Source organism: Rattus norvegicus, chromosome 1 (assembly GCF_021556685.1).
Source record: "Rattus norvegicus strain SHRSP/BbbUtx chromosome 1, alternate assembly SHRSP_T2T, whole genome shotgun sequence".
NCBI classification, from domain to species: Eukaryota; Metazoa; Chordata; class Mammalia; order Rodentia; family Muridae; genus Rattus; species Rattus norvegicus.
This window is the reverse complement of record NC_141534.1, coordinates 141,683,427-141,697,972: the sequence shown is the minus strand read 5'-3', so window position 1 is coordinate 141,697,972 and position 14,546 is coordinate 141,683,427.

The window sequence follows — 14,546 nt, the reverse complement described above, 5'->3', positions numbered from 1 at the left end:
CTAAGTGCTGGGATCGAGGGCATGTGCCAGCACACCCAGCCAAACTATACTCCTGGTTCTCACCAAGCCTGGCCCCCTCCAACTCAGCGCTGGCAGACTACCTGTCAACAACATTAATAATAGTAACAATGCAAGAATCGTCTTTTGGCTTTAGTTCCTGAGGGAAGTCTGTCAACCTCTAGGGTTTCTAGTGTTACAGGAGTTTTTTTTATTTTCCATAGTAGCCCCTTGGACCACATATGAATTTGTAATCCTGAGATTCAGGGCACAGTGTGACCACGACAGAAATAACAGTCATGAGACTCAAGGCTTGGGCTCTAGCTTCCTTTTGGAGAGGGGATAGGAGTAGGAAGCCGAGCTCGGTTCTGTGGCCTGTGAGCACCTTGTTTATTTCAGATCACTTCATCTGTATGTAGGGTGCAAGTACCACAGGGCTGTGAGTCTTGTTTGCTGCTACAGCCTTGGTACCTAGACACTAATGGCATAAGACAGTGCTCAGTAAATACTTTCTTTTTTCTTTTTATTAACTTGAGTATTTCTTATATACATTTCGAGTGTTATTCCCTTTCCCGGTTTCTGGGCAAACATCCCCCTCCCCCCTCCCCTTCTTTATGGGCATTCCCCTCCCCATCCTCCCCCCCTTGCCGCCCTCCCCCCAACAATCTAGTTCACTGGGGGTTCAGTCTTAGCAGGACCAAGGGCTTCCCCTTCCACTGGTGCTCTAATATGGATATTTATTGCTACCTATGAGGTCAGAGTCCAGGGTCAGTCCCTGTTTAGTCTTTAGGTAGTGGCTTAGTCCCTGGAAGCTCTGGTTGCTTGGCATTGTTGTACCTATGGTGTCTCGAGCCCCTTCAAGCTCTTCCAGTTCTTTCTCTGATTCCTTAAACGGGGGTCCTATTCTCAGTTCAGTGGTTTGCTGCTGGCATACGCCTCTGTGTTTGCTGTATTCTGGCTGTGTCTCTCGGGAGAGATCTACATCCGGCTCCTGTCGGCCTGCACTTCTTTGCTTCATCCATCTTGTCTAATTAGATGACTGTATATGCATGGGCCACATGTGGGGCAGGCTCTGAATGGGTGTTCCTTCTGCGTCTGTTTTAATCTTTGCCTCTCCATTCCCTGCCAAGGTTATTCTTGTTCCCCTTTTAAAGAAGGAGTGAAGCATTCACATTTTCATCATCCGCCTTGAGTTTCATTTGTTCTAGGCATCTAGGGTAATTCAAGCATTTGGGCTAATAGCCACTTATCAATGAGTGCATACCATGTGTGTTTTTCTGTGATTGGGTTACCTCACTCAGGATATTTTCCAGTTCTGACCATTTGCCTACGAATTTCATAAAGTCATTGTTTTTGATAGCTGAGTAATATTCCATTGTGTAGATGTACCACATTTTCTGTATCCATTCCTCTGTTGAAGGGCATCTGGGTTCTTTCCAGCTTCTGGCTATTATAAATAAGGCTGCTATGAACATAGTGGAGCACATGTCTTTGCTATATGTTGGGGCATCTTTTGGGTATATGCCCAAGAGAGGTATAGCTGGATCCTCAGGCAGTTCAATGTCCAATTTTCTGAGGAACCTCCAGACTGATTTCCAGAATGGTTGTACCAGTCTGCAATCCCACCAACAATGGAGAAGTGTTCCTCTTTCTCCACATCCTCGCCAGCATCTGCTGTCACCTGAGTTTTTGATCTTAGCCATTCTCACTGGTGTGAGGTGAAATCTCAGGGTTGTTTTGATTTGCATTTCCGTTATGACTAAAGATGTTGAACATTTCTTTAGGTGTTTCTCAGCCATTCGGCATTCCTCATATGTGAATTCTTTGTTTAGCTCTGAACCCCATTTTTAAATAGGGTTATTTGTCTCCCTGCGGTCTAACTTCTTGAGTTCTTTGTATATTTTGGATATAAGGCCTCTATCTGTTGTAGGATTGGTAAAGATCTTTTCCCAATCTGTTGGTTGCCGTTTTGTCCTAACCACAGTGTCCTTTGCCTTACAGAAGCTTTGCAGTTTTATGAGATCCCATTTGTCGATTCTTGATCTTAGAGCATAAGCCATTGGTGTTTTGTTCAGGAAATGTTTTCCAGTGCCCATGTGTTCCAGATGCTTCCCTAGTTTTTCTTCTATTAGTTTGAGTGTATCTAGTTTGATGTGGAGGTCCTTGATCCACTTGGACTTAAGCTTTGTACAGGGTGATAAGCATGGATCGATGTGCATTCTTCTACATGTTGACCTCCAGTTGAACCAGCACCATTTGCTGAAAATGCTATCTTTTTTCCATTTGATGGTTTTGGCTCCTTTGTCAAACATCAAGTGCCCATAGGTGTGTGGGTTCATTTCTGGGTCTTCAATTCTGTTACATTGGTCTATCTTTCTGTCTCTGTACCAATACCATGCAGTTTTTATCACTATTGCTCTGTAATACTGCTTGAGTTCAGGGATAGTGATTCCCCCTGAAGTCCTTTTATTGTTAAGGATAGTTTTAGCTATCCTGGGTTTTTTGTTATTCCAGATGAATTTGCAAATTGTTCTGTCTAACTCTTTGAAGAATTGGATTGGTATTTTGATGGGGATTGCATTGAATCTGTAGATCGCTTTTGGTAAAATGGCCATTTTTACTATATTAATCCTGCCAATCCATGAGCATGGGAGATCTTTCCATCTTCTGAGGACTTCTTCAATTTCTTTCTTCAGAGTCTTGAAGTTCTTATTGTACAAATCTTTTACTTGCTTGGTTAAAGTCACACCGAGGTACTTTATATTATTTGGGTCTATTATGAAGGGTGTCGTTTCTCCAATTTCTTTCTCGACTTGTTTCTGTTTTGTGTAGAGGAAGGCTACTGATTTATTTGAGTTAATTTTATACCCAGCCACTTTGCTGAAGTTGTTTATCAGCTTTAGTAGTTCTCTGGTGGAACTTTTGGGATTACTTAAATATACTATCATATCATCTGCAAATAGTGATATTTTGACTTCTTCTTTTCCGATCTGTATCCCCTTGACCTCCTTTTGTTGTCTGATTGCTCTGGCTACAACTTCGAGAACTATATTGAATAAGTAGGGAGAGAGTGGGCAGCCTTGTCTAGTCCCTGATTTTAGTGGGATTGCTTCAAGTTTCTCTCTATTTAGTTTAATGTTAGCAACTGGTTTGCTGTATATGGCTTTTACTTTGTTTAGGTATGGGCCTTGAATTCCTATTCTTTCAGGACTTTTATCATGAAGGGGTGTTGAATTTTGTCAAATGCTTTCTCAGCATCTAATGAAATGATCATGTGGTTTTGTTCTTTCAGTTTGTTTATATAATGGATCACGTTGATGGTTTTCCGTATATTAAACCATCCCTGCGTGCCTGGTATGAAGCCTACTTGATCATGGTGGATGATTGTTTTGATGTGCTCTTGGATTCGGTTTGCCCGAATTTTATTGAGTATTTTTGCGTCGATATTCATAAGGGAAATTGGTCTGAAGTTCTCTTTCTTTGTTGGGTCTTTGTGTGGTTTAGGTATAAGAGTAATTGTGGCTTCATAGAAGGAATTCGGTAGTGATCCATCTGTTTCAATTTTGTGGAATAGTTTGGATAATATTGGTATGAGGTCTTCTATGAAGGTCTGATAGAATTTTGCACTAAACCCGTCTGGACCTGGGCTCTTTTTGGTTGGGAGACCTTTAATGACTGCTTCTATTTCCTTAGGAGTTATGGGGTTGTTTAACTGGTTTATCTGTTCCTGATTTAACTTTGGTACCTGGTATCTGTCTAGGAAATTGTCCATTTCCTGAAGATTTTCAAGTTTTGTTGAATATAGGCTTTTGTAGTAAGATCTGATGATTTTTTGAATTTCCTCTGAATCTGTAGTTATGTCTCCCTTTTCATTTCTGATTTTGTTAATTTGGACACACTCTCTGGGTCCTCTCGTTAGTCTGGCTAAGGGTTTATCTATCTTGTTGATTTTCTCAAAGAACCAACTTTTGGTTCTGTTGATTCTTTCTATGGTCCTTTTTGTTTCTACTTGGTTGATTTCAGCTCTGAGTTTGATTATTTCCTGCCTTCTATTCCTCCTGGGTGTATTTGCTTCTTTTTGTTCTAGAGCTTTTAGGTGTGCTGTCAAGCTGCTGACATATGCTCTTTCCCGTTTCTTTCTGCAGGCACTCAGAGCTATGAGTTTTCCTCTTAGCACAGCTTTCATTGTGTCCCATAAGTTTGGGTATGTTGTACCTTCATTTTCATTAAATTCTAAAAAGTCTTTAATTTCTTTCTTTATTTCTTCCTTGACCAGGTTATCATTGAGTAGAGCATTGTTCAATTTCTACGTATATGTGGGCATTCTTCCCTTACTGTTATTGAAGACCAGCTTTAGGCCGTGGTGGTCTGATAGCATGCATGGGATTATTTCTATCTTTCTGTACCTGTTGAGGCCCATTTTTTGACCAATTATATGGTCAATTTTGGAGAAAGTACCATGAGGAGCTGAGAAGAAGGTATATCCTTTTGTTTTAGGATAGAATGTTCTATAAACATCTGTTAAGTCCATTTGGCTCATGACTTCTCCTAGTCTGTCTACGTCTCTGTTTAATTTCTGTTTCCATGATCTGTCCATTAATGAGAGTGGGGTGTTGAAATCTCCTATTATTATTGTCTGAGGTGCAATGTGTGTTTTGAGCTTTAGTAAGGTTTCTTTTACGTATGTAGGTGCCCTTGTATTTGGGGCATAGATATTTAGGATTGAGAGTTCATCTTGGTGGATTTTTCCTTTGATGAATATGAAGTGTCCTTCCTTATCTTTTTTGATGAATTTTAGTTGAAAATTGATTTTATTTGATATTAGGATGGCTACTCCAGCTTGCTTCTTCTGACCATGTGCTTGCAAAGTTGTTTTCCAGCCTTTCACTCTGAGGTAGTGTCTGTCTTTGTCTCTGAGGTGTGTTTCCTGTAGGCAGCAGAATGCAGGGTCCTCATTGCGTATCCAGTTTGTTAATCTATGTCTTTTTATTGGGGAGTTGAGGTCATTGATGTTGAGCGATATTAAGGAATAGTGATTATTGCTTCCTGTTATATTCATATTTGGATGTGAGGTTATGTTTGTGTGCTTTTCTTCTCTTTGTTTTGTTGCCGAGACGATTAGTTTCTTGCTTCTTCTAAGGTATAGCTTGCCTCCTTATGTTGGGCTTTACCATTTATTATCCTTTGTAGTGCTGGATTTGTAGAAAGATATTGTGTAAATTTGGTTTTGTCATGGAATATCTTGGTTTCTCCATCTATGTTAATTGAGAGTTTTGCAGGATACAGTAACCTGGGCTGGCATTTGTGTTCTCTTAGGGTCTGTATGACATCTGTCCAGGATCTTCTCTCTTTCATAGTTTCTGGCGAAAAGTCTGGTGCAATTCTGATAGGTCTGCCTTTATATGTTACTTGACCTTTTTCCATTACTGCTTTTAATATTCTTTCTTAATTTTGTGCGTTTGGTGTTTTGACTATCATGTGACGGGAGGTGTTTCTTTTCTGGTCCATTCTATTTGGAGTTCTGTAAGCTTCTTGTATGCCTATAGGTATCTCTTTTTTTTAGGTTAGGGAAGTTTTCTTCTATGATTTTGTTGAAGATATTTACTGGTCCTTTGAGCTGGGAGTCTTCACTCTCTTCCATACCTATCATCCTTAGGTTTGATCTTCTCATTGAGTCCTGGATTTCCTGTATGTTTTGGACCAGTAGCTTTTTCCGCTTTACATTATCTTTGACAGTTGAGTCAATGATTTCTATGGAATCTTCTGCTCCTGAGATTCTCTCTTCCATCTCTTGTATTCTGTTGGTGAAGCTCGTATCTACAGCTCCTTGTCTCTTCCTTTGGTTTTCTATATCCAGGGTTGTTTCCATGTGTTCTTTCTTGATTGCTTCTATTTCCATTTTTAATTCCTTCAACTGTTTGATTGTGTTTTCCTGCAATTCTTTCCGGGATTTTTGTGACTCCTCTCTATGGGCTTCTACTTGTTTATTTATGATTTCCTGGAATTCTTTCAGGCATTTTTGTGACTCCTCTCTATGGGCTTCTACTTGTTTATTTATGATTTCCTGGAATTCTTTCAGGGATTTTTGTGATTCCTCTCTGTAGGCTTCTACTTGTTCTCTAAGGGAGTTCTTCACGTCTTTCTTGAAGTCCTCTAGCATCCTGATCAAATATGATTTTGAAACTAGATCTTGCTTTTCTGGTGTGTTTGGATATTCCGTGTTTGCTTTGGTGGGAGAATTGGGCTCCGATGATGCCATGTAGTCTTGGTTTCTGTTGCTTGGGTTCCTGAGCTTGCCTCTTGCCATCAGATTATCTCTAGTGTTACTTTGTTCTGCTATTTCTGACAGTGGCTAGACTGTCCTATAAGCCTGTGTGTCAGGAGTGCTGTAGACCTGTTTTCCTGTTTTCTTTCAGCCAGTTATGGGGACAGAGTGTTCTGCTTTCGGGCGTGTAGTTTTTCCTATGTACAGGCCTTCAGCTGTTCCTGTGGGCCTGTGTTTGGTGTTCACCAGGCAGGTCTCTTGCAGCAGAAAAGTTGGTCTTACCTGTGGTCCCGAGGCTCAAGTTTGCTCGTAGGGTGCTGCCTATGAGCTCTCCGTGGCGGCAGCAACCAGCAGTAAATACTTTCAAATCTGCCTTCTTGTGCCTCCCCTCTCTCTCGTCCCCCCTCACTACCTCTCCCCTCTGTATTATCCTCTTTCCCCCTCTCCCTTTTTCCTCCCTTTCTTTCCCTGTTGGTGATAGATTCTAAAGCTTCAAATATGCTGAACACACTCAACTACTGAGCAATACCTCTGGTCCCTTAAATAAATAATTGAATATATATATAAAAAAACTCTACCTGATGAGGTAATGCTCTATATCAGTGGTTCTCAATTTGTGAGTGGGTTGTGATCCCTTTGGGAGTCGAATAACCCGTTTGCAGGAGTCACATAGCAGATATCCTGCGTATCAGACATTCACATTGTTATTCGTAACAGTAGCAAAGTTACAGTTCCAAAGCAGCAACCCAGAAAATTTATAGTTAGGGATCACCACAGCACAAGAAACTGTATTTTAATACAGCATTAGGAAGGCTGCTGTACATGAGAGAAATTACTCAGTGAATGTAATATCTTTTTCATCTGTCTGCATGTATCTATATTAATATCTCTCTCTCTGTATATATATATATATATATATATATATATATATATATCACATGTACCCATGAAAACTTGTTGATGTATTACAAGTTCTTCTGGAGAAGATTATTACTTTAAAAATACTTGCCTGGTGGTGTGAAATGAGAAAGATGTGAATCCCATGAGCCTTCGAGAGCAGGGGAACCTAGCGGTCGCGGCTGTCGGATTGGAGATTGCTCAAGGCGGAACTTAGGCAATGAAAACCTTCATAGAGTAGTATGAACAGAGGGCACAACCCTGTCCTATGGACCAGTCCCCTCCTCATCTCTCAAGCTCTGGCTCAGATCCACCTTCTTCTCCTGCGGCAGGCATGTTTCTCCTTTGTCCTGCTGTGACAGCCAGTGCTGGGGGTTTATGTACTCATTTATTGTCAGTCTCCATCAGTGCCCTGTCTTCTCAGGACCACTCTGTCTACTGCGAGCTCCCAGTATACGGCCTGGTATACAGCTGGGGCCGGCTGTGTGTACTGCATTTGATGCATCTGAGCACAGGACAGCAAAGGGAGACATTTCAGAGTCATTCAATTGGGCCCAGACCCCAGCTGTCACCATAACTCTTCTGTCACCTCATTTGTAAAATAGGAACAACAGCGTCTGTTTCCAAGTGTTTTGGGGAAGGCCATGAAGACAGTGCTGGGAAATGCTTCTAAAGGCTATGCTGACCAAATTTTAATTGCATTTGGCTTATTTTATTGGCATCCCTAATATTGTTTTCAAAGCTGCCATCTTTGGCTCTGCTGGTCAGGGAGAAGGCTGAGTCAACTCTTCACACACTCCGCTGTGGCCCTTTCACACAGGACTGTTTTCCAGAGAACCTTGTTCTGTATCTGGGACCCTTAGCAGGTGCAGCTCTGGGAAGGCTGAGCCTGAGGCAGAGGCCTTGTGAAGATTGGCAGGAGAATCATCACAAGAAAGCAGGAGACACACATGGGGGCCTCTAGGTCCCCATGTGCAGAGGGAAATTGTGAATCTGGTTCTTAAATTTGGAAAACTGTGTCTTCAGTGAGTAATTTTTTCATGACTCTCAGTGACATGGGATTCCTTGCTTGATGAGGACTTTGCCACACTGTTCTATCTTGAATCTGGAGTTCTTGGCTAGCTTACAACCCAAGGGCTCAAAGAAATCCTAGTTCTGCTCTCTTCCAGGAAGGCAAACCTCTTTCACTGAAATGCATTTGTTTCTGAGAGCGGTTTTGATGAATGCCTGCTCTCTCTTGTTTTCTGTAATCTCTAAGATGATGAAGGGCATGGCAGTAATGGTTCTCTCTCCCTCTGCAAATTTGGATGTCAGAGAAATGAGGTTGCATTAGGAGAACTGCAAAAGCCAATCTAGATAGGATCAACAGTCCATCGAATAATATAATCATAATATAGTTTTAAGATAAGAAAAGGCTGAGATGGGAGGGGCAGCTCAGAAGGTGAAAGCCTTTGCCGCCGTGCTTGACAATCTGAGTTCCAGTCTCAGGTCCCACATGGTGAGAGGAGAGAAGGAACTCTAGCAAGTTGTCCCCTCACCTCCACACACACACATGGCACATGTATGTATACACACCCCCCTAAGTAAATACAATAAAAAGGAAAATGTCTGGGGTTGTGGACATTCCAAACTGCTGTCAACTGTTGAAACACTGGCTTTAGAGTTGCAAGAACTTTGTTTCAAATCTTAGTTCCATAATCTACTGTTTGCTTAACCTTAGACAAATTCTGCCCCCGCCCCTGTCTCTCTCCCTCTTATGGTTGCAGGGTTGGGGAATGAACCATGGCCTCATACATGTTACACAATCACTCTATTACAGTCTAGGCAAATTTCTTAGTTTCTTTATTGTTTAAGAGTTAAAACATATATAACTAAGACTTTACAGTGAAAATTAAATGTGGTATTTTTATCTCAATGGTCTTTGTTAGTAGGGGAGTGCTATAGGTATTTAAAAGGTTATTAGCAATGTCATCGTAATCATTAATAATATTAGGGTGCAGTTTCAAGGAGCTGAGACTATCAAATGGGTTGCAATTTTTAAAACAATTGTCAACATTTATAGGAACACTTACCACATGCCAGACCCTGGATTAGGTGTTGTTCTGTGTGCATTAATACAACAGGGCATACATGTGGTTTCCTAATGATATATATGTATATATGTATATATTTTAATGAGCACCTTGAACTTGGCACAGAAGTAAGGTGAGTGCTGTAGTGAGAATTTTGGAATTTTGGTTTCTTTAAAACAATACAGAAATATAAGAATGTAGTTTCGTTTTAACGCCAGGTGTGGGTATCTTGGCCTGGTTCTGACTGTCTGCAGCAGCTGACTGTGATTTGCCTCATGCTCTAGTCAAGACATGGTTTTGCCAGCTGCAGATAATTTTTTCAATTGTGTGATGCTTGGAAGTCTGAGAACTTTTCAGGGGTCTATAGATGCTAGAGCCCTGATAGGTCTGGTTAATGGTTGTTCAGAGGTGATTGTGGTTTGTTAGTATTCCTGCTCAAAGATGAAACAAAAGGAAAAAAATAGATTCAGGATCTCTCTCTCTCTCTCTCTCTCTCTCTCTCTCTCTCTCTCTCTCTCTCTCCTCTATACTTCTTTCTCTCCTATCTAGTGATAGGAGGTGAAAAGGGGATGGGGAAAATGAGGGGTAGGTAAAAGAAGAACCCACAGAGTAGCAGAGACTAGCTACTGACCACTAACAGTGGTGGGATGTCAATTCACGTGTTCTCTCCCTAGAGCTTGTACCCTGAGCCATTGGTACTGCCACCCTCACTCCAAGGCATACACATCTCATCAACTCCTGGCTGATTGTATTAAGAGCTAAAGGAAGGTATGGACTTTTGAGAGCACACAGTTGAGCGTATGAAGGCACAGCTGGAAGCCAATCTGCAATCAAACATTTTCAATGGGTTTCCTGTTTTATCAAAAACATTCCTAGGATTTTCCATTTATTTCCTTAGTCAGTGTTATCTACAGGTCACAGCACAGCACTATAAATATAGATGCACACATACTACTTTAAATATTATTAGCAATTATCCATCGTCCGTATTTTCAGAAGATATATTCATTGAGAATGAATAATAATGTTTCTTCTCTCTATATTTGCTGTATATTTATTATATATGAATATATGCATATGTGCATGTATATGTATAGATAATCTGTTCTACCATTGTGATGTAGTCATGTCCTTAGAGACATGGGGGCATGAGGAACAGATAAATCATAGTATTTGGGGCTGGGGAGATGGCTCAGTTGTTAAGAGTGTTTGTTGCTCTTCTCGAGGACCTGAGTTCATTTTTCCACGTCCACGTTGGGTGACTTACAACAACCTGGCACTCCTGCTCCAGGGAATCTAGTGTTCCCTTATGGTCTCCATATACGTGGCACACACACACACACACACACACACACACACACACACACACACACGCGCGCGCGCACACACACACATCCTACATGCACACTATAAAAATAAATATTAAAAGAAGGAAATAAAAATATCATAGCACTTCTTCAGTCTGAGTTAAGGAGGTTTTATTTTCCTCTCTAGTATATTTGACTTTCCTAATATCTGTCAAAGCTGAACTCCAAACGCAACTCTGTGAAATATTTTAACCACAAATACAGGGTTCCTTTTTCTTTTATACACACCAAATACACCATCTGATAGTTGTTTTTCTTATTATTTATGCATTGCAAGAGTATGCCTCTTGGTTGGTGTGATAGATGTGTCTGTCAATGTAAATTAATATGCTGGCATTCTAAATTACTCGCTACTCTCTGCAAACCGTGTTAGTGTAAAGTCATTATCGAGGAACTGCAATGTTCATTCTGTCTTGATATATGAATTACCTCTTCGAGTAATAGAGCCAGGAACACAGTGATTTTACCAAAATAATATCACCCATTTGAATTCTCCTAGTGTCTGGTTAGTAGGCATTCTTTTTTCTTTGAAAATATAATGCTCGCGATAAAAAATTTTGAGCTTATTACTTTGGATAAAGAAAAATGAAGCAGTGCTAGTTTTAGATTTTTTTTTTACATTTTTTTTTATTAACTTGAGTATTTCTTATATACATTTCGAGTGTTATTCCCTTTCCCGGTTTCCGGGCAAACATCCCCCTCCCCCCTCCCCTTCCTTATGGGTGTTCCCCTCCCAACCCTCCCCCCATTGCCGCCCTCCCCCCATAGACTAGTTCACTGGGGGTTCAGTCTTAGCAGGACCCAGGGCTTCCCCTTCCACTGGTGCTCTTACTAGGATATTCATTGCTACCTATGGGGTCAGAGTCCAGGGTCAGTCCATGTATAGTCTTTAGGTAGTGGCTCAGTCCCTGGAAGCTCTGGTTGCTTGGCATTGTTGTACTTTTGGGGTCTCGAGCCCCTTCAAGCTCTTCCAGTTCTTTCTCTGATTCCTTCAATAGGGGACCTATTCTCAGTTCAGTGGTTTGCTGCTGGCATTCGCCTCTGTATTTGCTGTATTCTGGCTGTGTCTCTCAGGAGCGATCTACATCCGGCTCCTGTCGGTCTTCACTTCTTTGCTTCATCCATCTTGTCTAATTGGGTGGCTGTATATGTATGGGCCACATGTGGGGCAGGCTCTGAATGGGTGTTCCTTCAGTCTCTGTTTTAATCTTTGCCTCTCCCTTCCCTGCCAAGGGTATTCTTTTTCCTCATTTAAAGAAGGAGTGAAGCATTCACATTTTCATCATCCGTCTTGAGTTTCGTTTGTTCTAGGGATCTAGGGTAATTCAAGCATTTGGGCTAATAGCCACTTATCAATGAGTGCATACCATGTATGTCTTTCTGTGATTGGGTTAGCTCACTCAGGATGATATTTTCCAGTTCCAACCATTTGCCTACGAATTTCATAAACTCGTTGTTTTTGATAGCTGAGTAATATTCCATTGTGTAGATGTACCATATTTTCTGTATCCATTCCTCTGTTGAAGGGCATCTGGGTTCTTTCCATTTTCTGGCTGTTATAAATAAGGCTGCGATGAACATAGTGGAGCACGTGTCTCTTTTATATGTTGAGGCATCTTTTGGGTATATGCCCAAGAGAGGTATAGCTGGATCCTCAGGCAGTTCAATGTCCAATTTTCTGAGGAACCTCCAGACTGATTTCCAGAATGGTTTTACCAGTCTGCAATCCCACCAACAATGGAGGAGTGTTCCTCTTTCTCCACATCCTCGCCAGCATCTGCTGTCACCTGAGTTTTTGATCTTAGCCAATCGCACTGGTGTGAGGTGAAATCTCAGGGTTGTTTTGATTTGCATTTCCCTTATGACTAAAGATGTTGAACATTTCTTTAGGTGTTTCTCAGCCATTCGGCATTCCTCAGCTGTGAATTCTTTGTTTAGCTCTGAACCCCATTTTTTAATAGGGTTATTTGTTTCCCTGCGGTCTAACTTCTTGAGTTCTTTGTATATTTTGGAAATAAGGCCTCTATCTGTTGTAGGATTGGTAAAGATCTTTTCCCAATCTGTTGGTTGCCGTTTTGTCCTAACCACAGTGTCCTTTGCCTTACAGAAGCTTTGCAGTTTTATGAGATCCCATTTGTCGATTCTTGATCTTAGAGCATAAGCCATTGGTGTTTTGTTCAGGAAATTTTTTCCAGTGCCCATGTGTTCCAGATGCTTCCCTAGTTTTTCTTCTATTAGTTTGAGTGTGTCTGGTTTGATGTGGAGGTCCTTGATCCACTTGGACTTAAGCTTTGTACAGAGTGATAAGCATGGATCGATCTGCATTCTTCTACATGTTGCCCTCCAGTTGAACCAGCACCTAGTTTTAGATTTTAAGATATCACCAATAAGAGTCTGTTCACACAGGATTGAAGAACAGTGGACAGCCAAGCCCTGGAGTTATTAGTGTCAAGCGGACAGAAAACAATAGGTTATCATTTTTCCCAGAAGCCTTCAGGGAAGGTTGATACCTTTTTTGTTAAAATCACTTGCCATCATCACAAAGCCTAGGAGAAGAGCAATGATACAATGCTATTAAAAACGTCGAGCTCCTAAGCCACAGCTACTCCTCAGGCAGCTGTCAGCTGCTGCACGTGGATGGAAGGAACGGGCTAGAATACTGCAGCCCAACCCTGGCTGATAAGTATCAAGGAGAATGGACATGCCTTAAGAGCAGACCCAGAGAGGCTGTACTGAAGGCCGGCAGAGTCAGGCTTGTCTCTCCCAGGTTGGTGTTTATTATGTGGCTGAAGCCACGTTGATTGGCAGCTCTGAGTGTCCAGTGGTTAAGAGCACTGGTTGCTCCTCCAGAGGACCAGGGTTGGATTCCAAGTACCTACGTGATGGCTCATTACTGTTCAGGGGACCCAGCACCCTCTTCTAGTCTCCTCAGGTACCAGGCATCAATGTGCTACACAGATATACATAGTGTACAAAGTATTTATACAGATAAAAATTTTCTACTGATTAATTTATTTATTCGCTTTACATCTCAATCACAGCCCCCGAGCCCATTCCCTCCTCACACAGTCCCTCCTCCCCTCCCCACTCTCCTCTTCTGAGAAGGGGAGGCTCCCCTGTGTACCAACCCACCCTGGCACATCACATTATTGCAGAACTAGGCACATCCTCTCCCACTGAGGCTGGGCAAGGCAGCTCAGTTAGGGGAACAAGATCCACAGACAGGCACCAGAGAGACAGCCCCCACTTCCATTGTTGGAGGACCTACATGAAGACAAAGCTGCACACCTGCTACGTATTGCAGGGGCCCTAGGTCCAGCCCATGTATGCTATTTGGTTGGTGGTTCAGTTTTAGGGAGCCACCAAGGGTCCAGGTTAGTTGACTTTGTTGATCTTCCTATGGAGTCCCTATCCTCTCCTCTGAGACCCTCAGTTCTTCTCCAACTCTTCAAGAAGATTTCCTGAGCTCCATCTAAATTTTGGCTGTGGGTCTTTGCAATCTGTTTCAGTCAGCTGCTGGGTGGAACCTCTCAGAGGACAATTATGCTAGCTTCCTGTCTGCAAGCATAACAGTATCATTAATAGTGTCCAGGATTGACTCTTGCCCATGGAGTGGGTCTCAATTTGGGCCAGTCATTGGCTGGCCATTCCCTCGGTCTCTGCTCTGTCTTTGTCCCTACATATTTTTGAGGCAGGACAAATTTTGGGTGGAAGGTCTTGTAGGTGGGTTGCTGTCCTTATCCCTCCACTAGGAGTCCTGCCTGGCTACAGGAGGTGGCCACTTCAATCTCCATATCCCCAGTGCTGGAAGTCTCAGCTGGAGTCACGCTCAAAGACTCCCTGAGCCTCCCCCATCCCAGGTCTCTGGCATGTTCCCTCCCCTCCCTTCACTAATTTCCATTCATTCTCATAGCCCTCTTCATGGCTCTCCTATACATGACCCCTGCC